This window comes from Notechis scutatus, chromosome Z (assembly GCF_049901735.1).
Source record: "Notechis scutatus isolate UNSWTSFEM ecotype Mainland chromosome Z, rNotScu1.2, whole genome shotgun sequence".
Lineage (NCBI taxonomy): Eukaryota > Metazoa > Chordata > Lepidosauria > Squamata > Elapidae > Notechis > Notechis scutatus.
Genome location: NC_142025.1, coordinates 126,814,721 through 126,838,218, shown reverse-complemented (window position 1 = coordinate 126,838,218; position 23,498 = coordinate 126,814,721). Strand labels below are relative to the sequence as shown.

At 37.0% G+C, this 23,498-nt stretch overlaps 1 protein-coding gene and 2 pseudogenes across 1 annotated transcript in view; 1 reads left to right on the top strand and 2 right to left on the bottom strand.

Moving 5' to 3' along the window:
• The window catches only part of LOC148129247 (vomeronasal type-2 receptor 26-like), a 723,059-nt gene that overhangs the window by 354,886 nt on the left and 344,675 nt on the right, over positions 1 to 23,498 (bottom strand). The gene's annotated exons all lie outside the window — the stretch shown is intronic.
• LOC113428975 (olfactory receptor 13D1-like) lies at positions 2,153 to 12,422 on the bottom strand (annotated as a pseudogene).
• On the top strand, positions 18,730 to 21,181 carry LOC113428186 (olfactory receptor 5P53-like; annotated as a pseudogene).

Genomic DNA, 23,498 nt, shown 5'->3' with positions numbered 1-23,498 from the left:
GGTTCTGTGGGCATGGCCTAATTTGTGGGTGTGGCTTGCTAGTCACATGACTGGGTGGGTGTGGCTTAGTGACTGGGTGTGGCCTGGTAGTCACATGATTGGCTGGGCATGGTTTGTTTGTAAATATTGTAAATATTTATGTAAATAGTTATTTTTTTATTTTAAAAAAGCAACTTTTACCCAAAACCAGGCAAAGCAGGCAGGCAGATTGAGTTGCTCACAGAATCACAGATTCATTTAGAGATCTATCTGTCTGCAATCTGCTACCTAAGTCTGCACTAAAAAGTAGAAGCTTCAGTCCTAAGGAAGGTTCAGCTCTGCTTTTACATTAGCTAGAAAGCAAGAAATCCAACAATTTCCTGCTTTCTAGCTAATCTAAATCTCCCAGCACAGCAGAACAGCTGATGATTTTAAAAAAAGGAAAAATAACAACTTAGCAGGCAAGTTTGATGGTGCACATGCCAGGTAAGGATTGAGTGGGTGGGGAGGAGAGGGGCTAGCCAGTGATGCAATTTGCCAGTTCTCTGAACTGGGCAGAATCATAACAACTGGTTCTATATAATTGCCGTTCCAACCAGGTAGAATCCCACCCCTGGTTGGAGGAACATTCTACCTGGTGCTTTTTAGTTAATCCCTGTTGTTGAAGTGCAATAGGAGTTGCTTAATTGGCTCTTTAAAGGGTCATGGAATTCCAGTTTTAGTTAATATACTAGCCAGGAAAATTCTAGCCAGACAACATTTTCTCAGTATTATTTGAGAGCTTTTAATTGTAGATTTTGAAATTAAAAAATCATTTGTCACAGATATCAATATTGTCAATTAAATTATTAACTTGGCAGATGCAAATAACATTCTGATCTCTTGTCTAAGTGTTCATAGCACATTTCCAAAGATTTATATACAAGAGTTGTTCCTTGCCAAAATTCCTGTCATCTGAAACAAAGAAAGATAAATTATTTTACGTGATCTACCAGAAAAGTTATCTTTAATTCAATTTGGGAATAAATAACCTTTTTTTGCAAAACATAATAGGCCACTATTTTTTAGGTTTACTACAGTATGTACAAATGTTACTGGTATCTTGACTTGTTAGATCCTTTTAATAAGTTTGCTTTTATATAAAATAAATATCATTTTAAAATATAGTGGTCTTTGTCCAGCATATAGTCAAAATCAAGTATTTTTTTAAAAAAGAAATAAAGAAAAATAAAAAATAAAATAAAAAAACACAATCATACTCTGATCTTATATAGGTTGACGGCAAGAGTACTGTATGTAAACAAATGGAAGGACATTTAGATTTCCACCATTTTGATCAAAGTAAAGAATAGAAACACTTTTGTTGCAATATAGAGACCATTTCTGGACTTTCTGCTTGAGGTGGGGGGAAAAAATGAAATTTTGACTTGATTCATTTCTTGTAATAGAAATGGCTAGTTTATACTATTATGGAAAAGTAAAAAGTCAAGGTTTGATGGTAATGCTTTATTGTACTGCAAAAGAGGGAGCCAGAGATCAATTGATTTTTTGTCTTTTCTCCCTCCCGTCCTCACTTTTGTTTCTTTTTCCCCTTCCCACTGTGCCCTACTATTTCCTTTTGTATTTTATTCTATAATCTAATAAAATGTTATAAAATTTGGGGGGGAAAAAGAAATTGGTTATAATTCTAGCTCATCTTCTTTGTCTAATTTTTGGCTATCTACCAAATTTTAGACATAGGTTCCTTGCTTCTATTGTAACTCATATTTAGAATTTCCCAGGGATTTCTTTCACAAAAAACATTGTTATCATATGTTAGGTTGCATAAATTAACAGTACAAACATTACTGTAGTTGAATAAATGTAGACTTACAGTTTTAAACCATTATATTAGTATTAGATTGCATTGAATGATGAAAAAAGTACAATCTATGCACCGTTATGTCATTTTATTGTGAGTTTCAAGCAAATTAAGAACATTTGCCTGAAAATTTCTCTTAATGTTGTTCCACTTTTCTTACCTTTTCAGAGCATGAATGGTTATGCAGTTCCTTTTCTGCAGTACCCTTTCAGTAATTGAAAAAGATTGAGCTTTTGTAGCTTTTTGTTGCAAGCCTTTCTTTGAACAAAGCTAGAAGAATAAGATTTAAATTGCATTCCAGTCAATTGAGAATCATGTCTGATGTTTCTGAAACTTCTCAGAAATAAACAGCTGGATCATTTTGGTGAAATATTGATAATGACGGAAGAGGCAGGAAGAGGCTTTGAGTCAAAAGAGATGAATTCAACAGGATTAAGAATCTTCATGGTTTTCCTTCAAAGTTCCTTCTTTTCAACACCTTGATTACAGCTCTGTGGACATTCTTATTCCGCAAAGTGTAAATGATGGGGTTAAGCAGGGGAGTGAGCACAAGATACAGAATTGCAATCTTTTTGTTCTTATCAGGAGATGAGCTGGAATGGGGAGCTATGTATATAGAGATGACAGTTCCATAGAACAAGGTGACCACAGCATCTGGATTCTAGCTTTTGATTAGTTCAGATAGTACCAAAGACATTATCAATGGATTATCATAATATGCTTATTTCCCAGATAATGAATCAAGGATTGCCATTATGAAACATGAATGTTGGAATGATCACATACAATTTATCCTCCAGACATAAATCAATGCATTAATAGAATCTGGAATTCTGCCTACAGAGCAATTGTTGGACAATGAGTTTAAATACAAAACACAGATAGAGAAAAGGAAGAACAATCTGTACATCCACTATAACTCAATATCAGCTGAGAATGCTTGATTTCCAATCCAACTGTCTGGATTCTACCTTTTGATTAGTTCAGAACAGGACCAAAACATTATCAATGGATTATCAAAATGTGCTGTATTTCCTAGATAATGAATCAACTCCTATCTCAGGATTGCAATTATGAAACCTGAATGTTGGAATGATTCCCACACAATTTATCTTCCAGACAGAAATCAATGCATTAATAGAATCTGGATGGTGCAGTGGTTAGAGTATAGTACTGTAGTCTACTTCGGCTGAATATTGGCTGCCTGCAATTTGGCAGTTCAAATACCATAGGCACAAGGTTGACTCAGCCTTCCATCCTTCCATGGTGGGTAAAATGAGGATCCAAAATTATTGGGGGCAATATGCTGACTCTGTAAACCCTTTTAGAGAGGGCTGAAAGACACTATGAAGCAGTATAGAAGTCTAAATGGTATTCATATAGCTATCTGGAATTTCTGCCTAATACCAGTAGGAGGGCTACAGATGAGTTTTAGCAAAAAAATAAAAACATCAGATGGAAGCACAGTAAGGGGTGATTTGACATACTAGATTTCTTTATCTATAACCTTCACAGAATGAATATGCTGTATGTTTTTAAGTAGCTTTGTAAGAAGTCCTTTGTCCGTTAGGAAAGCATGCAGTCAGGATCCTCTTCAAAATTATCAATAACATAGAAACTTATAAACTCCTAACTCATACCAGTCCTTTCAAAATTCTCAATATATTTTGAAGAGTTCCTTTATATTATAAACTAAGTAGCTTGTTATTTATGCACTCCTTAGATTGTCTTATGACCCTTTACGGATCATAAATGTCTAAGATCTATTTGACAGAGCCTACTATTATGCATGAATACAACAATATCTCAGTTTTGAAATAATAAGATTTGTTTATATTGAGATAGGGATCATTCACTGGGAATTGTATGAGCAATTTCCACACAACTTGCTTTTGGAATTTTTTTTGCTGCTGTACATGAGATGTAGTTTCCTGGTAATCTAATAGAAATGGTGTCATAGCTGGACTAGGATGTCAAAGAAACATCATGAAAAGAAAGAGATCAAGAGCAAGAGCGAGAGTGAGCAAGCGAGCGAGCAAATGAGAGAGAGAGAGAGAGGGAGGGAGGGTAGGAGAGGGGAGGGGAAGGAAGAGGCAGAGAGATTGTCTTTGATTGCCAACAAAACAGTGTCAGTTAAATCCACAGGAACAGAGTTCAACTTGAAACATACTTTACTTTTATGAAGCAATGATTCAGGACTGAAGAGAAGTGGGAACATGTTATTTTCCTTCTTTAATATAAGGGGAGCTTTTATCAACTAGAGGCCAACTTCATGGAAATTATTCATTTCCCTTTGATCCTCTTTAGTAAATCATTAGAAATGTTTTGCTCCCTCTTTAAACTGCTTAATTAATGTTATGGGGTTTAAAGAAAACAAATCTTCTCCTAATCAATTTGGGTTAAATCTTTGGGGTTGCCATGAGCTGGATTCCAAGTAAAAATGGATGATGAAAAATTTTTGAAATTCAAAATTGATAACATTAATTAAGAGGAGAATACAGACATATGTTGTGCTTCTGATACTATATTTACCTAAATCAAATATGATGATTTAGAATGATTGTCCTGGTAATGTGGACTAAATAGGAAGGAAAATAAATGTCCATTACTAAATGTTCAATCACACTAAGATGATTTTTTTTCCATTTTCATGAGATGTTTATTTTATTTTTTATTTTTTATTTATTTTGGTTTGTCAATCGCTTACAAGATAATAGGTATAAGTATATACAAAGTTATAAATACATGAAATGGGTACATATAAGAAAAATAAAAGAAACAATAGGACAGGCATGGTAGGCACGTTGGTGCACTTATGCACGCCTCCTACAGACCTCTTAGGAAAGGGGTGAGGTCAATAGTAGACAGTCTAAGGTTAAATTTTTTGGGGTTTGAGGAAGAAACCACAGAGTCAGGTAGAGTATTCCAGACATTAACCACTCTGTTGCTGAAGTTGTATTTCCTGCAATCAAATTTGGTGAGGATAACCTTGAGTTTGTATCTATTGTGTGCTCTTGTGTTGTTATGGTTGAAGCTGAAGTATTCATTGACAGGTAAGTCATTGGAATGTATGATTTTTACCATACTTAGATCAGACCGAAGACGGCATAATTCAAGGTTTCCTAGGCCTAGAATTTCAAGTCTGGTGGCATAAGGTATTCTACAACAAGTAGAGGAGTGGAGAACTCTTCTTGTAAAATATTTCTGGACTTTCTCAACTGCGCTAATATCAGATACGCAATGTGGGTTCCAGACTGATGAGCTGTATTTGAGTATTGGTCTAGCAAATGTTTTGTATGCTCTAGTTAGTAGTGTGATATTACCAGAGAAAAAGCTACATAGGATTAGGTTAACAACTCTTCATGCCTTTTGGGCTATGTAGTTACAGTGGGCTCTGTCACTTAGATCATTAGAGATGAGTATTCCAAGGTCCTTGACAGAGTTTGGATTATCAACAAGGTCTTGACTATTCAGCTCGTATTTTATTTGTCAATATGTAAGACAGAGCATTTATTTGTTGAGATTTGAAGTTGCCATTTGTTTGACCATTTTGATACATAGTCAAGATCTTCTTGAAGGGTAGCAGTATTGTCTGTAGTATTGAACAGCTTTACATCATCAGCAAAGAGAACACAGTTGCTCTTAATGTGATCACAGATGTCATTTATGTAGAGTATGAAGAGAGTTGGTCCTAGAAAACCACTTTTGGGGGAAAACCACTGTTGACAGGTACAGAATTTGATAGGACACTCCCAATTTTGACCATTTGCTGTCTGTTTGACAGGAATGCTTCTATCCAGTTATGCAGTTGTCCAGAGATACCATAAGATTTTAGTTTTAGGAGTAGTTTGTCGTGTACCACCGAATCAAAGGCTTTAGTCTATGTAGATTGTGTCTGTTGCTTTGCCCTGATCGAGTTGTGTAGTCCATATGTTTTTGCAGTGTAAGAGTTGCAGATTACAGGATAGTTTTTTTCTGAAACCAAATTGTTTATTAGAGAGTAGGTTGTTTGTCTCTAAGTGGAGGTTAATTGATTGATTAATAATTGATTCCATGACTTTACAGGTGATGCAGCATAAGGAGATTGGTCTGTAATTTTCAACTAGGCTGGGGTCTCCCTTTTTGAAGATGGGGATGACCATGGCTTGTGACCATAGGTTAGGCAAGGAGCTGGTCCTGAAAGATTTTTCAAAGATTATGTTTAGAAGTTCTGCTATGGTAGTGGATAACTTTTTTAAGAAGTAGGCACATATTCCATCTGGTCCAATAGATAACCATTCAGTTATGTCCAACACTTGGCAATTCTATGGGCCAGGTCTCTCCACATTTTCCAATCTTGACAAACCTATAGGAACAACAGCAACATTATTGCCTTGCAAGTGATGCATAGTTTAAGGTTCCTTCTCTTTGTATTTTACTTGCCACTAAGTTCCATAAGAATTCTACTACTGGGTAATCATTTTCTAGAAAGCCATTTTACCTGTTTGTTGATATGAAATGACAAGTAACATGGAAGCCACTGAACAAGCCACCAATCCGCCCAAAAAGGTCCATTTGCAATTCAATTCAAAAAGAAATCCATCCTATTGGAAAAGCAGAGGGTTTTTCCCTCCCTAAATTTCAGTCTCCCCCCTATTCAAACATTTGAAAATATATTATATAGCATATTTGATGATGAAACATTTAATCTGGCTTTTGAAAAAGCTAACCAGACATTTAGGGAGCTGAGAAGTATCTCTGTCATTAATTTCAAAATGTACAGGTGACACAATAATTTCTAATGCCACCATCTCTTAAAAAGGTCATGTTTAGGATGTTTGTCTCATTGTCATGACTGAGCAAAAATGAAGAAGGAAATTGAAGCTGAAAAAACACCTACTACACAGACTTATCAGCAGCTGCCCTTCCATGAGATAAGATCTTGCTTTTCAATTTGCAAAAAGTAAAACAGTATTTTAAAAGTTTCATTTTAATGTGCTCCATGTGTCACTGATGAAGAAAAGATAACTGAATTTTTCCATACATTTATACAAATATCCAGATGTTCAGATGCTTCATAAAATCCAGGTTGATGCTGTAGATTAGGTGGTTTAACCCTTAACATGGCAGTTGACAATCCGAAACAGCTTTTAAAATTTCAGAATATTAATATGAAGGCTATTTTGCATTCTCCATGTCAGAATGCCATGTCTATGGGATTGATATTTTTCTATTAAAATGATAAAGCATTGTCTCCTAAAATGTCATTTTCTACTATTAAAGCAGGGATGTCAAATTCTATTTCATTAAGGGCCACATCAGGATTGTGTTTGACCTCTGGATGTGTGTGGCCAGGGTAGGCATGGCCAGTTGGATGTCACTCGTGTCTGGGGGAACTGTGGTGGCCCAGATGGAACCCATAGGATCCATTTTCAGTTGGTATTGCTTCCTGCAGCTCTCTGCCAGCTAAAATGGAGCCCAGAGGGCTGCACATGGTCCCCCTGAACTCCATTTTTGCTGGCAGAGCCACAGGCTGGTCCTTCACTGTTTCCAGGGTGGTCCTGTGAGCCAGATCAAATCACCCCATGGGCTGGATCCGGTCTGTGAGCCTTGAGTTTGACACCGCTGCCTTAGAGTATCTCGTGGATACTCTTATTAATATTAACATTCCTTGGGTCCTAATTGTATGTGATTTTAATTATACAAACAATAATATTTTGTGCTCACATGGAATGTGTGTCATGCAAAAGAGAGCCAATAATTTCCTTAGTATGTACTCAAGCAAGAAGTGAAATACACATGCATGAAGCTGATGCAGATATTTCGGAAATAAAGGGGAGGGGGAGCAACATTAAATCTTTAAGCCTTTGGACGGTTCAGAAAGCTTCAACTGCTGGAATTTCCCATGTTGTTGTGAAGTTTACTATCACAATAGCATGAATCAGATGTTCCAAAAAAGTGTGAAATTTTACACTTAAATGGATAGGCTGTGTCGCTTGCTTAAAGTTCTGTGCTTGATAGTTATGTCCATGGTCCACTTTTTAAAATTGTTTCATACAAGCATACTCTTCTCCCCTCTACTCTTCTTAAGAGCTTCTGCTACTGCTGCTGCTGCTGCTTTAATAATAATTTTAGTTTTAATGAGAAGATTCTCATTAAATCAGCAACAATTTTGTTGCTTGTGTGGAAGAAGTCGGGTAGCTTTTATGTACACATCCAAACTTTTATAGTCAAAACTTAGTTTAAAATATTTGAACATGTCTAGAGCCAATGCGCATGTAGAATAGTGTTTTCAAAGGAGTTATTTTTGTTGAAGATGTGGATATATTTTCTGAAAATGTATTATAGGTATAAAATTAGTGGGGTAAGGTTGGTCCCCATTGCTAATGAATTGAACAACCCTTTTTGGTAATGCCTAACTGCAATTCATGTCCTCATTTCCTGCTCCTTACACCCAAAGAAAAGCAGAAAGTGCATCTAAAATAAATGCAGAAAGGAAATTTGGGCCCAAATAGCTCCATTACTTAAACCGTGTTGATTTTCTTCTGTCTCAGGTTCCTCCATAAATTTATTTATTTATTTATTTTATTTTATTTATTTGATTTGTCAATTGTTTACAAGATAATAAGTACAAGTGTATACATAGTTGTGAATATATGAAATGGGTACATATAAGAAAAATAAAAGAATAAGAGAAACAATAGGACAGGGACGGTAGGCACGTTGGTGCGCTTTATGCACGCCCTACAGACCTCTTAGGAAAGGGGTGAGGTCAATAGTAGACAGTCTAAGGTTAAAGTTTTTGGGGTTTGGGGAAGAGACTACAGAGTCGGGTAGAGTATTCCAGACATTGACCACTCTATTGCTGAAGTCGTATTTCCTGCAATCAAGTTTGGTGCGGTTTACTTTGAGTTTGTATCTGTTGTGTGCTCTTGTGTTGTTATGGTTAAAGCTGAAGTATTCATTGACAGGTAGGACATTGCAATGTATGATTTTATATACCATGCTTAAGTCGGACCAAAGACGGCGTAATTCGAGGTTTTCTAGTTTTAGAATTTCGAGTCTGGTGGCGTAAGGTATTCTATAACGGGTAGAAGAGTGGAGAACTCTTCTTGTGAAATACTTCTGGACTTTCTCAATTGTGTTAATATCACATACGTGATAAGGATTCCAGACTGATGAACTGTATTCGAGTATTGGTCTAGCAAATGTTTTGTATGCTCTGGTTAGTAGTGAGATATTACCAGAGAAAAAGCAACGTAGGATTAGGTTAACAACTCTTAATGCCTTTTTGGCTATGTAGTTGCAGTGAGCTCTAGCACTTAGATCATTAGAGGTGAGTATTCCCAGGTCCTTTACAGAGCTTGGGTCATCAACAAGATCTTGACTATTCAGCTTGTATTTTATTTTCTGATTTTTTTTACCAATATGTAAGACAGAGCATTTATTTGTTGAGATTTGGAGTTGCCATATGTTAGACCATTCAGATACATAGTCTAGATCTTTTTGAAGGGTAGTAGTATTGTCTGTGGTATTGAACAGCTTTACATCATCAGCGAAGAGAACGCAATTGCTCTTGATATGATCACAAAGGTCGTTTATGTAGATTATGAAGAGAGTTGGTCCTAGAACACTGCCTTGGGGAACACCACTATTGACAGGTACTGGATTTGATAGGGCGTTCCCAATTTTGACCATTTGTTGTCTGTTTGACAGGAATGCTTCTATCCAGTTATTCAGTTGTCCAGAGATACCATAAGATTTTATTTTTAGGAGTAGTTTGTCGTGTACCACTGAATCAAAGGCTTTGCAGAAGTCTATGTAGATTGCGTCTATTGCTTTGCCCTGGTCGAGTTGAGTAGTCCATATGTTTTTGCAGTGTAAGAGTTGCAGATTACAGGATAGTTTTTTTCTGAAACCAAATTGTTTATTGGAGAGTAGGTTGTTTGTCTCTAAATGGAGGATGATGGATTGGTTAATAATTGATTCCATGACTTTACAGGTGACGGTCCTGAGCATAAGGATGGCAAGGATAGTTTTCTTAAGAAGTAGGCACATATTCCATCCGGTCCAATAGATAGTGATGGTTTTAGGTTGCGTAGTGCTTTTTCAACGTTGTCTACTGTAAAATCGATATGTATTAGATCATTATTGTTGTCTGTGGCGGCTAGGAAACATTGGGCATGATCCATTACTGCTTTACAAACACTGAGCCGAAGAATGTGTTAAAGATGTTGGCTTTAATGGTGTCGTCAGCTGCAGTCTTTACCATCAGGTCCTATCAAGGGAGGGATGGACCTTGAGTCTTTTAGTTTGTTGTTTACAAAATTGTAAAAGCACAGGTGGAATTGGTGCTTAGAAGGTTTTCCTCTTGTTTAATGTGGTAATTGGTGCATTCGGTCTTTATCTGGTGGCATAAATTTTTGTATCGGTTTTTGAAATTAGCAACGTGACCAGATTTGTTTTTCCGCCAGAGTGATCTCTTTTTGGATTGAAGTTTCCTTATTGATATGGGTAATCTGCTTTTTGTTTTGTTTTTGGAGTTGTTGTTGGAACATATAGTTTGATGACTCTTTTGACTTCAAGTAAAAATATGTTGTAATGGTCTTCAACAGTATTGCATCCAGTGAATAGAGATTGCCAATCGAGGATGAGAGATGGTTATCTATAAGATCATAGTTGCCTTTTTTGAAGTTACAACTAGGGATGACATCGTTGTGGTGATTTTTGTGTGGACGTATGTTGAGGCAAAAGTCAATCATATTGTGATCACTACTGGAAAAGGGTTCTTTGGTTTGTATTCCCGGTAAATTAAATTCAAACTATTGGAGAAGATGAGATCGAGGCAGTTGTTCAGTCTAGTGTTGTTGGTTACTAGTTGTTCAAGACCTAGATTTGTAATAGCATTGAAGAAGGTTGTGTGTATGATTTCAGTTGTACAATTATTTAAGGTCCAGTCAATATGAGGTAGATTGAAATCTCCAAGAAAGATAAAAGGGTATGGGCAGGATGTAGCCCATGTTAGTAGTGTATTTAACTTGTTTACATATGTTCGATGTCATAATCAGGTGCTCTGTAACATAGTAAGAATCGAATTGTGATATTTAAGGATAGTTCACAGATGATGGTTTCAGGAAGGGCAAGCTCCTGGGTAACTTGGATATTTTTTTAGATGTAAGGATTTTTATAGAATATAGCAACACCACCTCCTCGACGATTTTCACGATCTGATCGGTAAACATGATAGTCTCTTACTGTGGTAATGGAGTCGGGAGAGATGCATTGAGCCATGTTTCACAGACAAATATAATGTCGAAGTTAGCCATATTTAAGAGGATGAGAAATTCAGGTATTTTATTCACGAGGCTTCTTGCATTGAGTAGTTTGCATTTAAGTCCGGCAGCAGTTGGGATTGAGGTAGTTGGGGTCGTGCCTAGTCTTGGGTGATGGTGGGTGGTGGGTAGTTTTGGGTGATGGTGGGTGGTGGTAGGTGGTTGAGGTAGGGTAGTGGTTGAGGGTAAAGTTGGGTATTGGGTTGCGTGTCTTACTTTTGATGCAGTCAGCATGGTAGTCAATGTACAGGTCCTTCTCTCCATTGTCTAGACGGGTTTTGAGTTCGATCGGAGTGCACGGGAGCGGGCACGTTGCTGTATGGTTAAGTCAGGGCGGCAACGGAGGTTTTTGTGGTTGGTGTTGGTTTTGGCGAGTGAGTTTATAGTGTAAATGAGTTTACGTTTGCTTGATTCATTTTTGCAAATGATCCTGCACAAGCGTGGGGCCACAGAACCGTCTCTATTTTTGAGCTCTCGGTCAATGCGGGAAATGTCAAGTATTTCATCGCCGGAGATGGTTGATGCTTGGTAATCTCTGATGATATTTCGGACAGTTGTGATGTCATCATTGACAATGCTGTCTTCTAGTCCAAATAAGATTCCAAATAAATAGTCCAAATAAAATTCCGTCTGGTCCAATAGATAGCGATGGTTTTAGATTGCGTAGTGCTTTTTCAACATTGTCTTCTGTACAATCGATATGTATTAGATCATTGTAGTTTTCTGTGAAATGGTTGATGCGATTGGGGCCACAAAAGGGGAGGCGTATTGTACAGCCCACATTCATCACAGACAGGAGAAAGCCACCAACCCATGAAGCTATGGTGAGTTGCATTTGGCGCCACTTGTTCATGGCAACAGTATACATGAAAGGATGACAGATGGCCAAATAGCGATCATAGGCCATGACCCCCAAGAGAAGTCCTTCGGTACTACCTAAGGACAAAGCAATGTACATCTGAGTTGTATGGCGATGAAGGAAATGGTTCCATTTCCAGAGAAGAGATGAGCCAGCATCTGGGGCACAGTGCTGGAGACATAACAGATCTCCAGACTGGAGAGGTGAGTCAAGAAGAAGTGTGTGAAGTGTGTCACATAGGTGTGTGAAGCTTGGAGTCAGCTAACACCAGTATGATGATCACAAAGTTTCCCACAAGAATAAATAGATAGAAAATGAGGATGACCACAAAAAGCAAAATCTGGGTCTTACGGTCGTTAGTGAGTCCTACTAAGACAAATTTTGACACCATAGTGAAGTTTTCAACCTCCATTATCAGCTTCTGCCTGGACAAAACAAAAACAAAAACCAACCATTAGTTAGTGAAATTTTCTCTTATTATATCACTCTTAATCTTCCCTTCCCTGTACTCTTGACATTTCTTGGATGACAGCTGTCACATCCCACAAAACTATTTGAGGGATCAAAGCCTATCCAAAATGAACCTCGGTTAAAATTAACTCATGAAGTACAAAGAAAACTGTATAGCCAGAGATACAGCACAGTATAAGAATTCCTGGCTTTGCTATTAGTTAAAGCAGAGCATTAGATTGAATGGAAGAAAATAGTTATGAGCAAAGGATTATTAGACGGACAGAATGGAATCACTTTTTAAAAAGATAACTGATTTGTGTGCTGTTTTCTTTTTTTGTTTTTTGTTTTAAAAAGGCATGAAAATATCCTGAAACCTTTGAACAAAATATATTCCCCTTGATCAATATCAAGTGATATCTGGACAAGTGGCACTCTAAAAAGAAAGAAAGAAAGAAAGAAAGAAAGAAAGAAAGAAAGAAAGAAAGAAAGAAAGAAAGAAAGAAAGAAAGAAAGAAAGAAAGAAAGAAAGAAGGAAGGAAGGAAGGAAGGAAGGAAGGAAGGAAGGAAGGAAGGAAGGAAGGAAGGAAGGAAGGAAGAAATGTGGTGGTGCAGTGGCAGTACTGCAAGCTACTTCTGCTGCCTGCTGGCTTCCTGCAATTTGGCAGATCGAATCTCACCAGGCTCAAGGTTGACTCAGTCTTCCATCCTTTCAAGGTGGGTAAAATGAGGACCCAGATTGTTGGGGGATATATGCTGACTCTGTAAACCACTTAGAGAGTTCTCTAAAGAACTATAAAGTGGTATGTAAGTATAAGTGCTGTTGCTATTCTATTATAACTTTTATAATCTGCAATCAGAAGGAGCAATATAGAAGTATAACTCCATACATCTGGTGGATGCAACTTACGGAAAACTGGTCTTTCATTTGCAATTGAGAACAGAGAAAGTCAAAAGTTATTTAAACTTTGGTTTATCTCAAGGTAGAATATGTAAATTAAAACATTTTGAATGAGGAAGAAAAAGGGGAAGGGGAAGAAGCAGAAGCAGAAGCAGAAGAAGCAGAAGCAAAAGCAGAAGCAGAAGAAGCAGAAGAAGCAGAAGAAGCAGAAGAAGCAGAAGAAGCAGAAGCAGAAGCAGAAGCAGAAGCAGAAGCAGAAGAAGAAGAAGAAGAAGAAGAAGAAGAAGAAGAAGAAGAAGAAGAAGAAGAAGAAGAAGAAGAAGAAGAAGAAGAAGAAGAAGAAGAAGAATTTAAAAGGGAATCTCCTGCCAAATGAGACCCTTAATTGAAATTTGAATACTTTTTGATATAGTAACAATTTTGATCTTAGTAAGGACCAGGGTGGATCTACTGTAATATTGCCAGCCAAAATAAGTACTTGCAAATAAGTGGTGACCCTTCCTTCTACCATCAACTTGGTGGTTAGATAAAACAATATCTCATTTAGTCCTGTCTTTATAGCCTAAGGGAGGCAAATATTTCCTTATGCCAATAATAGCTCTCCAGAAAATCTTCCCTATATCCCATTTCTGAACTGGAATTTCTACCAATCTTAAGAATACAAACTATGTCCAATGTCAATATATTTAATTTGCTAAATTACTTGGATATAATTTTTACCAGAGTTTTCAAAAATTACATTATATGGGAGATCGCTCAATCAAACCTGCATCATTTAACTGCTTGTTCATTCTCTTTCAATGCTTGTCTTTAAATCATTATCTGGCTTAATCTCCAAGAATAATAAAGACTGGATTTAATCTACAGGGATTTCTTTAATTTTCTTTTCAATTCTTCACAATATTAACTCATCCCATTGGCATTTTCTTTAACTGAGAACACAAAAGTAGATGATTTTTTAAGTAGGAGGCTTGCAATGTAGAAAGCCAACTTGCTTTATTTATTGTTATTGCAGGATTGTTAGAGTTGTGTCAACTTTAAACCAAAGATGAAGATGACAATGTTAAAACATAAAAATAGTCACATTAGAATTGATAGAAATACTGAAAGAATTTCCATGCTTTTCTTCCATCATGGCTGGAAGAAGACCACTTATAATTTCTTAGCCAGGCAAATTAATGGAAAAAGTTGAGTAGAATAGGAAGATTAATGGATAGTTGAATAATTCCTCCCCTCCCCCCATTTATATGGCCACAAAGATGAATCATCTCCATGATGATTTGTTCCTAACTGGTCCTGGCTCTTCTAACGGCAATTCCATTGCCGCTGTAACTAAGACTACCAAGCTTGCTGCTGGTTGCCCTCTTTTCTTTCCATGAATTGCTTACTTAGTACTTACATAAAACTACTAATTAAACAACTATGTCCTTGAATCACCGCTCTGTAATTCTATTATAGATCAAAATAATTCTCACAATGTTCATATGGGTAGACTTATATTCCAATGGGAGAGAGACTGACGATGATAACAATATATTGGGGAGGATGATATTGACTGAAACCCATACATTTATATACCAAAATTAGGAGTATTTACCACTTGAGAATTCTACATAGGAATAAATTCCACACAAGGAAATTGATGGATATAAGTTTGACTTCAGGACTCTAAACAAGGCCAAATAATGTCAGAACATTTTAGCTTTCCAGGAAGTTCTACTGCACATCTCCATGTATTCATTTGGAGGGAAAACAAGACTTTAATAGAACAACAGAGTAAGAAATTGTAGAACTCCCCTACACAAATATAAAAAAGTTTCAGGCTATCTTAACAAGCACAATGAAGTTTAACACTTGAAGCTGTGAATTGACCAGGTACTCATAATGTTTACCACATGCAAGTTGCATCTGTATAACCAATTTATTTTCTCCCTTCCCCCTTGCCCTAGAAACCAGATGATGACTCTGACCGCATAGAAGCTACTTCAGCAGGACCTGTGGAATGTCAACCTTGGGAAACACAAAACCAAGAATCACAGTGACAGCTGGCTGAAGTCTGATTTAAGAGGAAGCCCTGATCCCTTGTTGAAAGCAACTGTCTGATCTCTGGATCTTGTGTGGTGTTTAGATTCTGCTTGAAGTGTTCTGATTTCTAGACTGGATGATCATCCTGACTTGGCTCTCAAAACCTTGGACTGGATTTTTGATTCTTATTAAAACCGAACATTTAGGCAAGCTCTTTTCAGAGACTCTGGTTTGATTTTCATTCCTTGACTGTTATCATTGTAACCTTGAGGAAACCACTAATCACTATAGCAACTATGTATGCACCTGTGGGTGTTTGAAACTAGAAGCAGAACAATTCTTAGTTAAATCCCATCTCAAATTTAAATACTCCATCCATCAGTTTCTGCAGCTGGCAGAAATGTTTGTTTATTTGTTTAGGATATTAATAGTTCACTCAGGACACAGAAGATCCTTTTACCTGTTTATTTGTTTAAGATATTTACTGTCCACTTCCACACAGAAGATACTAACGCATAAAATCATGAAAAAGCAAGATGAAACATGAACATCAAATAAAAAATAAATTAAATACATTAAAACACAACATAATCCCTGTAATAACTTTGACAAAAAATACATCTGCAGAATGCCCAGTTAGAGAAGTTTACTTTAGAAAATTTTCCTAGATTTTTCTTGAGTCTTAAACTTTGCCAAAGTCTTTGTTGAATAACTGGTAGGTTCTGGCAGTTGATTGCTTAGTGCAGCTTTCTAGGATACTTTAATTTAAAATGGAGTTGGAAAGCCAGCATTTCTCATGACAAGGGAACTATTTTCTCATGAACAGAAACAAGATTGAAGTAGTCAATGACCATTGTTCTGCACGAAGCCATCTTGGAATGATAGTTTTGGAGACAACATCACAATTTAAGGAAAAAGGGATCAAGCATGAGGCCTTCTCCTGCTCAGGTAGAGACACCAGATCCAAATCTGGAGTTGCTGGAACAATTTTATCATGTTAACCTTATCTTTTGAGACTATTTTCACATATGCCTCTGAGATTTAAGGAAGGAGAAAAACAGTGGTAATGATGTACAGAAGGGAGTGAACCAATTCTCATGGAGTTATTTCCATCTATTAACTTGCAAAAGAGGCCAATCTGCTGTTCCATTCCTTTCAGATATTAAATAGTTTCTAGGTGGATTCAGGTAGTGCTTTGCTTATCACCACAGAAAGATTTAAAGTTTTATTTATCAACAGATTAGGGGTGGGTTTCTACCAGTTCTGTCCACCTCTGTAGAACCGGTAGCTCTGAAGAGCAGCAGACATAGAACCGGTTCTATGTCTCCTGATGTTTTTGTCCACCCACCCACCTGGGCTCTTACCTGATCTTTATTTCCTGATTTTTCAACTTCAGCTTCTGAATGAGGCACAGCTGCAATTAAAAAAACAAGAAAAGAGGGCTGTTTCAAAGGCTGCTTCTAGGCAGGCAGTGTGCTGATGACGTGCTAATAATGATTTATGATGATTTACAGGTGGTGGCACACAGTGGGCAGGGAAGCTCGTAAATCCCGAACCGGTAGTTAACCCTTTTGTATCCCACCTCTGCAACAGATGGCAAGGTAACTGAGGAATAAAAGCTTCACAAAAGTAAAGTCACCTTCAAATTATGTTCAGTGCCTACTGATGTAATGCAATTCATGACAACACTTTGGATGTGTTTTGCCACTGCCTTTTTCTAGGTTGTTTATTTATTTGCTCAATGAAGCTCGTTGTATTGGCTCAGGTAGCATTTTTAGGGTTTATTGATGTCAGTATAAATCACTATATTTCAGCATCATGCCCTGGAAATCAAATGAACATCTACTTAGAACTTAGCACCTTATCTGAAACTAGTAGGAAGAAGCAGAGTTTGCTGACTGATGATGAATGTCTGGGGAAAGCACAGAGGTAATTTTTCTAATTTATTACTTGTAAATGTTTATGGATGAAGGATCAGCCAATTGCCTTGCAAGATCTCAAAAAGCTGGATAATACTTAGTTTGTGAGATCTACATGAAACCAGGTCCAAAGATGAGACCAAGGTGTGATGGCTATGTCTAGCACCTTAAATTATTTGTAAAAATAATAAAAGTGGGAAACAAATACATGTTGTTGTTTTAACCCATTCAATCCTGTCCAAGTCTTGGTGACTTTATAGGCAAGTGCTCTCTATGCTACCCTGCTAAGCACAGCTTATTTCAGTTGATGGATGTTTTTCTCTGTTATGAGTTTTGAGGTTCTTTGCTTATCCTTTTTTCTTTTTCCACTAACCCTTCCTAGCATCACTGACTTATCCAATGAATTTGCACTCATGATTTGGACAAAATAAAACAGACGCAGCCTTGTGATTTTGGCTTCTAGTGAAGTGGCTAGTTTTACATCATTCAACACTTCTCTTTTGTTTGCTCTGACTGTCCATGGTATATGCAATAATTTACACTAGTACAGTAATTCAAGACATTAATTCTTCTTTCATCAACTGTTCGTAGCATCCAACTCTCACACCCATACATCATTATAGGGAAGACTATTGCTCTACCTAGCCCACTTTTTGTATTTATATCAATATACCTGCTTTTTATTAGCCACGTCTGATGAGCCTTGGTGGCGCAGTGTATTAGCTATGTATAATGAACCTTGATGATGCAGTGGTTAGAGTGCAGTATTGCAGACTACTTCTGCTGACTGTTGGCTGCCTGCAATTTAACAGTTCAAATCTCACCAGGCTCAAGGTTGACTCAGCTTTTTATCCTTTCTGAAGTGGTAAAATGAGGACCCAAAATTGTTGGGGGCAATATGTTGACTCTGTATACCACTTAGAGAGGGCTGTAAAGCACAATAAAGCAGTATATAAATCTAAGCACTATTGATATTTTCCAGATAATATTCATGTTAAAATGTGGCAAAAATTAACATTGAACTTCATTTTATAATGTGAGTCAATTCTGAAAAGTTTCTGAGAGTTGCAAACTGATGTGTAAGGCTGGGGAGGAACACATGTTTCTGGGTTCTCAGGAAACTTTGAAGATGATGTGGATGATAAAGTTTCCTTAAGGAGAAAGAACTTTTCATCCAACAATATACATTCTGCTTACAAATATATGACCAGTATTTTTATGATGATGTATTAAAGATTATGAATGAATGAGCTAAGATTTTATTATATTGGAGTAGATATACTGTAGTTCTCTGTCTTTCTGTCTGTCTCTCTCCTCTCCTCTTTTCTTCTCTCCTCTCCTCTTGTCTCATCTCATCTCTCCTCTATCCTCTCTGTCAGTGTGTTTTTGTGCCTCAATTTTCTAGGCAGGATGCAAAGATAGAACCTGAAAATATGACCACTGAAACAAAATTAATCCTCTCAGGACTCACCCATCACCGAAAGGAACAGATCCTGCTCTTTGTGATCTTCTTGATCATTTACTTGCTGACAGTTTTGGGTAACATCCTGTTCATTGTATTGGTATGGATTGATGCCCAACTGCACACTCCCATGTACTTCTCAACTAGACCCCAGCCTAGTTGAAAATTACAGACCAATCTCTTTATGCTGCGTCACCTGTAAAGTCATGGAATCAATTATTAACCAATCCATCATCCTCCACTTAGAAACAAACAACCTACTCTCTAATAAACAATTTGGTTTCAGAAAAAAAACTATCCTGCAATCTGCAACTCTTACACTGCAAAAACGTATGGACTACACAACTCGATCAGGGCAAAACAATAGACACAATCTACATAGACTTCTGTAAAACCTTTGATTCAGTGGTACATGACAAACTACTCCTAAAACTAAAATCTTATGGTATCTCTGGACAACTGCATAACTGGATAGAAGCATTCCTGTCAAACAGACAACAAATAGTCAAAATTGGGAGTGTCCTATCAAATTCTGTACCTGTCAACAGTGGTGTCCCCCAAGGCAGTGTTCTAGGACCAACTCTCTTCATAAATGACCTCTGTGGGCATATTAAGAGCAACTGCGTTCTCTTCGCTGATGATGGAAAGCTATTCAACATCACAGATAATTCTGCTACCCTTCAAAAAGACTTTGACTATGTATCAGAGTGGTCAAACAAATGGCAACTTCAAATCTCAACAAATAAATGCTCTGTCTTGCATATTGGCAAAAAAATCAGAAAATAAAATGAATAGAATAGAATAGAATAGAATAGAATAGAATAGAATAGAATAGAACAGAATAGAATAGAATAGAATAGAATAGAATAGAATAGAATAGAATAGAATAGAATACAGGCTGAATAGTCAATGGCGATGATCCAAACTCTGTCAAGGATCTTGGAGTACTCATCTCTAATGATCTAAGTGCTAGGGCCCACTGTAACTACATAGACAAAAAGGCATTAAGAGTTGTTAACCTTATCTTATGTAGCTTTTTCTCTGGTAATATTACACTACTAACTAGAGCATACAAAACATTTGCTAGACCAATACTTTAATACAGCTCATCAGTCTGGAACCCACATTATGTATCTGATATTAACACAGTTGAGAAAGTCCAGAAATATTTCACAAGAAGAGTTCTCTACTCGTCTACTCATTGCAAAATACCTTATGCCACCAGACTTGAAATTCTAGACCTAGAAAACCTAGAATTATGCCGCCTTCGGTCTGATCTAAGTATAGTATATAAAATCATACATTGTAATGTCCTACCTGTCAATGAATACTTCAGCTTCAACCATAACAATACAAGAGAAAACAATAGATACAAACTCAAGGTTAATCACACCAAACTTGACTGCAGAAAATACGACTTCAGCAACAGAATGGTCAATGTCTGGAATACTCTACCTGACTCTGTGATTTCTTCCCCAAACCCCAAAAACTTTAACTTTAGACTTTCTACTATTGACCTCACACCTTTCCTAAGAGGTCTGTAGGGGGTATGCATAAGTGCACCAACGTGCCTACCATCCCTGTCCTATTGTTTCTTTTATTTTTCTTATATGTATCCATGTATTCATAACAATGTTTTTTCTTATACCTATTATCTTGTAAGCAATTGACAAAGCAAATAAAATAAATAAATAAATTCTGTCTCAGCCATCTTGCAGGCATGGAGATTTTGTATGTCACTAGCAGTTCTCTCCAGTTATTAGCTCATCTCATGGCAGAAAGCGGAATAATATCTGTAACACGTTGCATGTTGCAAGGATGCAGTGCTTTGTGTATGGGTAGTACTGAATGTTTGCTATTAGGTGTCATGGTTTATGATCGCTATTTGGCCATCTGCAATCCCTTGAGATATGCCTCTGCTATGGACAGGAAGTGGCAATATCTGCTTGCCAGATCCTGCTGGATCACAGGTTGTCTCTTCTCAATGGTCAATGTTGTTTGTATCTCCCGTCTCCCGTTCCTGTGGTCCCAATCACATTAACCACTTTGTCTGTGAGCTGCAATTTCTGCTAGATCTTGCATGTGGTGACATCAAACGCATCAAAGTTATACTAAATGGTCTAGCAACATTTATTATTCTGATACCCTTTTCAGTTATCTTATGTTCCTATACTTGCATCCTGTATTCAGTTTTCCGAATGCACTCAGCTGCAGGATGGCGTAAGGCTTTCTTCAACTGTGGCTCTCACCTTATTGTGGTCACTTTGTTCCATGGCACCATCATCTCCATATACATTCTCCCCCAGTCAAACACAATATTGGATCGGGACAAAAAAATTGCAGTCTTATATGTTGTGGTCACTCCCCTGCTTAACCCCATCATTTATACCTTGTGGAACAAGGTATGTCCATAGGGTTGTGTCAAAATGTTGAAAAGATGAAGTTTCAAAGAAAATCATGAATAGGTTTATTTTTAGTTCATGTCTACTGGTTAACAATAAAAATGCTTTCAGCTGATGATTTTACAGACAAGTTTATTCATTTATCAAATTTATTTGCCACCCATCATGCATTTCAAGTTAGGGCATATTAGGAGCCCTTATTAGTGAACAGGAATCAAGTTTAATTCTGGAGCGACAAATGTTGCTGAAAGGAATGGCTGAAAACAAAACAAACATGCTTCAATTTCTCTCTTGATTATTTGAAGGTTTAACTTTCTTGAGTTCTTTCTAACTTTAGCAGGAAAATGCATTACCCTTCATTGGTTTCCTGAAAATACCAGAAACTGAGAAAAATTAAGAGGAATTGTGAATAACCTGGAAGGAAACAAACAAAGGAAAAAATCAAAATCAAGTTAATACTGCTTCTTGGTAAGACCACACTTGGAATATTTAAACCAATTTTGGTCGCCACAATCTAAAAAAAGATGTTGAGACTCTAGAAAGAGTGCAGAGAAAAAAAAGATGATAAAGGGACTGGAGGCTAAAACATATGAAGAACAGTTGCAGGAAATGGGTAAAAGGAAGGATTGGGAATGACATGATAGCACTTCCAATATTTGAGGGGCTGCCACAAGGAAGTGGAGGTCAACCTATTCTCCAAAGCACCTGGAAGCAAGACAAGAAGCTAAGCAAGGAGAGAAGCAACCTAGAACTGAAGAGAAGTTTCCTGAAAGTGAGAATAATTAATCAGTGGAACAGCTTGCTTTCAGAAATTGTGGAAGTTCCATCATTGGAGTTAAGAAGATACCGGACAGTCATTTGTCTGAAATGGTATAGGTTCTCTGCTTGATCACAGGGTTGGACTAGGTAAGTACTCCAAGGTACCTTCCAATTCTGTTATTCTAAATCCTTAGAGACTAGCATATAATGACATCAAATTATACAGATAAAAGATTGCAGCAGCCAGTGAAACTTAATATGAATGAGATAACAATATAGAATATTCTGCCTCCAAATGATAGCAATAGGTATAAAATTTTAATGCTACCTCTAGGCTAGTGAGTGATAAAATTGATTCCATCAAACCTAATAGAGGTCATCCTTTAGTGACTGTTCAATGTTACAATGGCACTGAAAAAAGTGACTTATGACTATTTTTCACAGTTACAACCTTTTTAGCACCCCCATGATCAGGTGATAAAAATTCAGATTCTTGGCTTCATACTTATGATAATTTCTGTGTCCTAAGGTCATGTGATCACCTTTTGCAATTGTTCGACAAACAAAGTCAATGGGGAAGCCAGATTCATTTAACAACCGGGTTACTAACTTATTAACTGCAGTGATTCACTTAACAACTGTGGCAAGAAAGGTGGTAAAATGGGACTACGCTCACTTAACAACAGAAGTTGGGCTCAATTGTGGGCCTAATTGAAAGATTACCTGTACCATAGAACCTCAAATTCCACAGAATATTTTACTCTAATTCCTCTTACAGGGAATGATGATACTGTGAAATGTTAGTGTCACATTCCAGTGTCCCACATAAATAAAATCCAGCAACACAGGTCAATGAGGTAATGTTTATCTGGTGATGCGAACCTGGCACAAAGCGATCAACCATAAAGGAATCAAAGTTTGTGCCACCGTAGTTACTTCCCCACCTGTTATATCATGTTTTACACACACACACACACACACACACACACACACACACACACACACACACACGTGTTCTACCCCATCTGCTCCCAATTAAAATAAATGAGAATAAATAAATACACAAGCAAGGAAGCAAGGTTTTGACAGGTTTGTTTTATTCATTAATGAGCTGTATTTATTTGAACTGTCAAAGTCTTTCATTAAAGTACTATCATCTTGTCTATAGACATAATGTCAACCCTGAAGCTGACCTGGCTGAAGCCATTTTGGAGCTTCAGAGTTGCCATGCATCAGCTTTTGCAAGTTTGTGGAATATAGCCACAGTTATCACAAATTTAAACTTGAATCCTAAGAATTGAGAGGATACTTAGAAAGAAAGAAACACATCATGATTACATCTGTCTCAAATATATATGTCCATTTTTAAATTCTCTTGAGTAGGACATGATAAAAGTTATGCCTTATTGGTCTAGGAACTGTTACTCAGTATAATTAAACATAAACTCAAATCCATAGCAGTTTGGGCTATTTTATATATTTACAGATAAATGTAGACCATATTCCAGTAGCTATCTGGATGAATGGATAGGTAATAATTTAACTCCATCTTCTCTGTAGGAAAGTGATT